This window comes from Mizuhopecten yessoensis, unplaced genomic scaffold (assembly GCF_002113885.1).
Source record: "Mizuhopecten yessoensis strain PY_sf001 unplaced genomic scaffold, ASM211388v2 scaffold1461, whole genome shotgun sequence".
Lineage (NCBI taxonomy): Eukaryota > Metazoa > Mollusca > Bivalvia > Pectinida > Pectinidae > Mizuhopecten > Mizuhopecten yessoensis.
This window is the reverse complement of record NW_018404058.1, coordinates 371,462-379,123: the sequence shown is the minus strand read 5'-3', so window position 1 is coordinate 379,123 and position 7,662 is coordinate 371,462. Positions and strand designations below refer to the sequence as shown.

At 36.9% G+C, this 7,662-nt stretch overlaps 1 protein-coding gene across 1 annotated transcript in view; it reads left to right on the top strand.

Annotated features, from left to right (window-relative positions):
• The first annotated feature begins 5,649 nt into the window (after nucleotides 1-5,649).
• The window catches only part of LOC110462445 (carboxypeptidase B-like), a 41,680-nt gene continuing 39,667 nt past the window's right edge, over nucleotides 5,650-7,662 (top strand). The window contains exon 1 of the mRNA XM_021516407.1: nucleotides 5,650-5,761. The gene's annotated coding sequence lies outside the window, so the exon portion shown is untranslated. The remainder of the gene's footprint in view (nucleotides 5,762-7,662) is intronic.

The window sequence follows — 7,662 nt, the reverse complement described above, 5'->3', positions numbered from 1 at the left end:
ATTGGTACTGAGTATTGGACCTTGATACTTAGTATTGGACATTGATAACGAGTGTTGGACCTAGATACAGAGTATCGGACCTTGACATCGAGTATTGGACCTTGTGTCTAAAATATACCTGAATCACCAAACAAGTCTAAAATATACATGTGTCAACACACAAGTCTAAAACATACCTGTGTCACCACACAAGTCTAAGACATACATGTGTCACCAAACAAGTCTAAAACATACTTGTGTCACCACACAAGTTTAAAGCATGCATGTGTCACCACACAAGTCTAAAACACACCTGTTTCACCGCACAAGTCTAAAACATACCTGTGTCACCACACAAGTCTAAGACATACATGTGTCACCAAACAAGTCTAAAACATACCTGTGTCACCACACAAGTCTAAAACATGCATGTGTCACCACACAAGTCTAAAACATACCTGTGTTACCACACAAGTCTAAGACATACATGTGTCACCAAACAAGTCTAAAACATACTTGTGTCACCACACAAGTTTAAAGCATGCATGTGTCACCACACAAGTCTAAAACACACCTGTTTCACCGCACAAGTCTAAAACATACCTGTGTCACCACACAAGTCTAAAACATACCTGTGTCACCACACAAGTTTAAATCATACCTGTGTCACCACACAAGTCTAAAATATACATGTCACCACACAACACTAAAACATACCTGTGTCATCACACAAGTCTAAAATACACCTTTGTCACCACACAAGTCTAAAACATACATGTGTCACGAAACAAGTCTAAAATATACCTGTGTCACCAAACAAGTCTAAAACATACCTGTGTCATCACACAAGTCTAAAATAAACCTGTGACACGAAACGAGTCTAAAATATACATGTGTCACCACACAAGTTTAAAACATACCTGTGTCAACATGTAAAAGGTATGCAGATTAAAAATGCTACAATTTCTTAAAACTTCATAATTTTTTTATTTATCATTTACTTGTATTACCAAATACAAATGCTGCATCATACATATAGTGTTCCATTGTTGGTACCTTTCTATTTTGGGTGCCATCCTATTAAAGAGAAAGGGCTAGGGGTATTCATTAGAGAGTGCCGTCGCTAGTTTAAGTGACGTCATTCAGTTATGGTTACACCTACTTCGCCCACGGTCGATTTGTAACGATAATACAGTATAAAAAAAAACACAATAAGATGCAAGATCAAGTTCTAGATTTTATTATTTAGACATGATTAGGATGATATTTACATTGAAATTTACCTTATACTGAATGTTGTATAAAGTCTATCAATAATTCAAGCAGACTGATGATAGGTTACCAACGTAAATAATAGTCTCGTTCAACTAAACGCTTTATCACTATGTTCGGCGTAGTCTCTTTCAACCAGACGCTTGATCACAAGTCTGGTCAAACACAGGACTTTAAAAATTACCATCACCAGAGGGCAGTGTTTCAACGCCATTAAACATTTCTCTGAATAATGAAATTAATGAAAAAAACTTACCTTTACATGCATTCCTGAAGTACCCGTGTATTCACTATTAGCGAGAACAATGTAAGAAAATGTGTCAAATCTCCAGAATATTGCCATATATTTCCACTGAATAAATCATAACTAAGCACAAAGCCAACAAGGCTGACTGAAGTTGAAAAAAAACATGCAAAGCAAGTGAGATTTTACCTGTACACCTTAATAAACACCTTCAAGTTCTCACTCGGGAAATCTGGCTTGACTTGTATCAATAGCCTTGTTAGCTTGATGAACTATTATAAAATATCCAATGAAAATACATGAAATCAATTTTTGAAGCATTTTCTTATATTTTTCTCGTTAATAGTGAAAACATGGATACTTCAGGAATGTATATACAGGTATATTTTTCATGAATTAAAATATTCGATGTGATTTTGGGCCACTCAAATTCTGACTTCAAGAATTGAAAAGGGTGTGTCAACTTTTGACCAATGAAATCATTTACCAGAATCCTGGTAGGCCTCGTTATGATGTCACAAAACGAAAGCACTGGGTTTGAACGAGACTATGTTCGGCGTAGCTTGCAAAGACAACAAGAGTCTGGTTGAACGAGACTACGTAAATAAGAGATAAATGAATATTTGACAAATAACTGAGGAGGCATAGAAATGATAACAGTTGATCTTGAGGTATAGCACCCCCAAGACTTATTCTAAATAGTCCACTTTACACAATTGTTAACCACACAACAATATTGCTTAATCTGCTCAAATAGGAGACATATAATACGACAATCTGTACTTGAAAACCAAATCATTTATTTAAATATTTCAAACTGACAAATTACACAAAAGGGTACTTCCTTCGTTTGTCAATGTCAGATTGTTGTACATTTTCGTACATAAGGCAAAGATTACATAAATATATTGTTTAAATAAAATTTTGATAAAAGGTACATTTTAAACTCGTTTCCTATTCTTTAATGTTCGATTGATAAATTACAGTAGTGCAGATACCGTATCAACAGCAGATAAATATCATTCTATATCACAACTGTTCATCTGTTTTATTTACCGATACTTCTTCCCATTGTGCTACGGCCTTACTAACATTTTAGTATACTGTACGGTACTATATCAACAAAAACTCATATTTGAATATTGCATTAAACATTTGTACGAGAAAAGGTACAAGAACATCTACCTTATGTCTTCGACAGCTGCCTATACTTTATTCTCGGTTATGTCTGAACAAACCCCATTCCCCGTCAATGAGGGAAAATACATGAAACAGGAGATATAAGAAAGGGAAAAAAATATAATGCCATGATTGAGACAAATGGAATTTGATTTGTTCAAAGTCATGTAAATACATATATATATACACATTTACTGGAAAATGAATTCAGCAGCTTTGACAGAAAAGCAACAGCAATCGTATGCAAACCTAGAGTAGCACTCATCATCCGGGAATACAAAGAATGTCCTGCCTATCTAAACTATCAAGTTTGACGTACAACTCAACCGAATATTGTTTACAATATCAGTAAAGTATTCGTCACGGAAGGTAACCAAATCTGGAGGTCTACAATCAAGTAAGCAATGAGCTAGAGCACCCCGAGACATTGTTTTACATGTAGCACATAGCAGTTCACAGTATGGGCTTATTAACCACAAATTCGCTACTCTACTGCAAATATGAGATTGAAAAGGAAATAACTGTTTCGACAGAAACCAAAGATACGACGGACGAAGTGTTCCATGAAATTTTGGAATCGACAAAAGTCGTCACAATTGTTCAGGCGCTCATACCATTCTGATTGTTCTTTTGAACAAATAGCATTTTTAACCCAAAAAATCTAGGACTGTTTGGACGGGAAAAAAAAACTTCTTCCAAGAAAAAGTTCAAGAACTCTTCCAGACCGTATTTTAAAATAATGAACCAGATGTAGTAAATGACACCTTTGGTACTTTTATAAACACATAGGTGTTTCTGGTACAACCGTAATAAAAAATAGCTGTTTTACAGTAGCTGAAGATCTCAGACGACACAAAGAACCAAAGAATTGAAGTTTAGACTGTTCTACTTTCGCCTTCAGTGACGTTAGTCCCAACATACCAAGAGCCATGTCAGAACGTGTTCTGAAGGGAAAACACTGAATGACTTTGGCACAAAAATGTTGAATTATTTCAAGCCGTGACCAATCCTTCACACTTAATGAAAACCACAATTCCGAGCCAAATAAACAGCGCGGAAGAGTTACAAGGCGAAACAGCTTCAGACCAATGAGAGGGTTTATCGACTTCCCTATTAACCCTCCATTCAAAAACGAGAAGCAGGAACTTCTAAACTTGTGAAGTACATTTTCATATATGGACGACCAAATTTAAATTTGTCTAGAAATATTCCGACATTTGTGGTATGTTCAGACTCATTCACAGTTTCAACACCCAAACGCCATTACGTGAGGATCTGGCATACCATGTTTTAGATTCATTTAAAGCTACATTACATGTTTTTGAGGCGTTTTTCTTAAACCTCCATTTACAACTATATCTGTAACATATATTCATCAAAACATCTAGATTACACTTGGTATAAGACAAAAGTTCAATATCGTCAGCCTGTGTCGGACAAGTAACGTTAACATCTTCTATCATTAGGGATGTGTTTGAATTGCATAATTCTTCCAATAGATCATTGATATATAATGTATACAACCATGGTGATAATATACTACCCTGCCTAGTACCTTGCTCTGTAAGGATCCAGTCAGAGACGAAACCTTTATATACATTGAAGCTTAGATCATGATAAACTTTATATCAAACCCCAAATCATACATTTTCATAAACAATCCATAGTGTCAAACACAATCGAATGCTTTAGCGGCATCAAGAAAACATGTAAATAATGTATTACTTTGCTCGTCGGCGTATGTAATCGCTTCATGTATCAATAAAGAAGTCATTATGCTGCTAACATGAGTCTGAAAGCCATTCTGTAGCGGACTAACGATAAAAAGGTTAGCGGACTCAAATCTCATAAGAAAAAGTTTCTCAAAAACGTTTAGAGTGACAGGCAATATTGATATCGCTCGGTAGCTGTTTGGGTCATTCTTAGGCTTATTGTTGCCCTTATACAGCGTACTTATAATGCCTTTTTCCAAACATAAAGGAAAGAACTCCCGAGATACCATAGCATTAAATAACCTTGTCAGGCAATGATAGAGACATTCACCTCAAAATATGAAGTGTTAATAAACTAATGTGTCATGACCTGGTGCTTGCCTAAAGGTAATTTCTTACAAACCGCATAGACTTCAAACATTGTAAAATCACTAAAATTCGATGGTACAGAGGGCTGATCAAGATTATCTTTCATTTTAGAATCAACAGTTATTTTAAATTCGTTATCATAATATGTGTTTTCAGGTTGTTTATACAAAAATGAAAAATATCTACCCCAATGAACTGCAAGTTGTTGGGGATTATGAACTGTTTTTTCTTCAAAATTTACTTCTGCACTAGCTGTTCCATTGTTACGTTGACAACGATGTTTTCTACCTCAGCTACTTCTGCAATGTCATCATTGAGTTTCTGTAAATGCTCCTCTGACAGTCGACGGCGAGCTCTACGAAAGTCGCGCTTTGCCTCTTTATACAAACGAAAAGACTCGGTATTGGGGCCACGTGGTCGGCCAAGCCTAACCCAACTGCAGCGAAGATTCCACATTCGTTTATGGAGATCCTTGAGATGACCATTCCAATACGGCTTAAGAAAAGAGCGAAGTTTCTTTTTAGGTAGAGAAGTAAAAGAGGCTTCTTTAATCACTTTAACAAGATCAGCTGTAAATGTTTCAATTTCACCACAAGTCGAAATTTCACGTTCAAGTAAACCAGAGTCACGTAATAGACGTTCAGCATTACTACGATATACGTCAACGTTACTATTGTCGCCAGAGGTGATCCACTTGAAAGATGTTCTTTCAAAAGCCTTTTCAGAACTGTGAACATTCTGTAGAAATTGATCATCACAGAATATGGCTCTGTGATTAGACAGTAGTTGTTTCCCCTGATCCAATGTATACTAAGTGCCTTAGATGGAAACATCGTTTCCATTACTTTGGACTGCAGCGGTATTACAGTGTTTACGGTATGAACATGTACCAGAAATAGATGGGCATCGAAATTTGGCACCGAAACTAGGCACCAAACTGGGTACGCAACGACGTCGACGGGATCGACTTAATTTATAAAGGAGCGATAACAATCAGATTGTCCAGGTAAACGTACAAACTCAACATTATTGGTGAATAACTTTTATGCTTTAATCCGTACATTTGGTAATTTCTGCTTAGCAGCTTCGAAAAATAAGGTCATCCGTTTTGTGCTTTTGCTTGTTATTTATTGTCATTTAAATAGATTTTTGTGTATCTTTTTTTTTTTATCTTTTCTGTCCTTTTTCTTCTTCACGGAACCGGTTACCAAAATATTAACCTAAGGGGAGCCCCATGTTTCCCTGGCTTAGACCTACAAATTATCTTTAGATGCGACAAAAATCGAATAGTTTTGTAATAAAAGCAGTGTTTAGGCTGACATGTAAGTGTTGTTTTTGTACTCTATTGTAAATAATGATAAAGGGATGCCGTCAGCACCATAAAAAACCCTGAACAGACTTTAAAAGGAAGCCAGAATACAAAGATGTTAAATATCAATTGATATGGTAAGATAATCTGAAAAGTACACACTTGAATGGGCAAGCAAGTTTTAAAACGTTGGACGATCAAATTTTGTTCTAAGAACAATATCACCACATATGATTTCGAGTACAGATAACTGTAATTGAATCCCGCCTTACTGTGTTCCGACATTTATTGTCCATGACATATACTTACTGAGATCACTTTTTCCTGCGTTTAGTTTGAAATACGCGAGTAAACTATGTATGTGGTGTAAATACGTACCTATACGTATAAAGCCCAAGTCGCGTGCCGTGTTCGCGAGGTTTAGCAGATCGATATTGTTTAAGGGGTTATATTCATAATTTTTCAACGGTCCACTTCCATATTAAAAAGTGTCCATTTATGTTCAGAGTATGTGGTTTCTAAGTGTTGGTTTCACTTCAGCTTGAACAACAACATAATCAACTAGTAAAACTTACACAAAACAAAGGCATTGTATCGGGTTGAACTGGCCGTAAAACTGGGTCCTCCGACTATTTACTGATTGATAGGTTGTTTATTTTTACCCCAAACTACTCGTGATAATTTAGACTTGGTGTATGTTCTTTTTCTATTTCTTTTCTTAATGTTTGTTTCAGTATATAAGCTTGGAAACGCCATACCGGATAAAACGGTTTTAATTAAGTGATAGGTTCCACACCTGATAGTGTAGAAGACGGCTAGTATAACGATCTCCACACGACCTTGGAGAAGACAACAGCTGGTGTCAAACGACAGTCGTAGTGTTTTAAATATAATTTATGTCTAAACTAAACACAGTTCGTACTATACTTTTATTGTGTTATGATCATCAGATGTTTTCTCAAAACTAGTACTGTACCATTAACACTGATCAATAACAACTTAAGTGATCATATAGGAACGTCAGTGAACTCATCACTCCGTAGGCGGCAGGTCGTAGGTGCGACTCCCTTTCGTTGTCTGATTACACGTACTTCAGCGCTATGCATCCTTAGCGGCGGGTCGTAGGTTCGATTCCCTTTTTTGTCTGGTTAAACTAACTTCAGCGCTATGCATCGTTAGCGGCGAGTCGTAGGTTCGATTCCCTTTCGTTGTCCGGTTAAACTTACTTCAGCGCTATGCATCGTTAGCGGCGGGTCGTAGGTTCGATTCCCTTTCGTTGTCCAGTTAAACTTACTCCAGCGCTATGCAACGTTAGCGGCGGGTCGTAGGTTCGATTCCCTTTAATTTGCCCGGTTAAACTTACTTCAGCACTATGCACCCTTAGCGGTGGGTCGTAGGTTCGATTCCCTTTCGTCGTCTGGTTAAACTTACTTTAGCACTATGCATCCTTAACGGCGGGTCGTAGGTTCGATTCCCCTTTGTTGTCTGGTTAAACGTTTTTCAGCGCTATGCATCATTAGCGGCGGGTCGTAGGTTCGATTCCCTTTTTTGTCTGGTTAAACTTACTTCAGCGCTATGCATTGTTAGCGGCGGGTCGT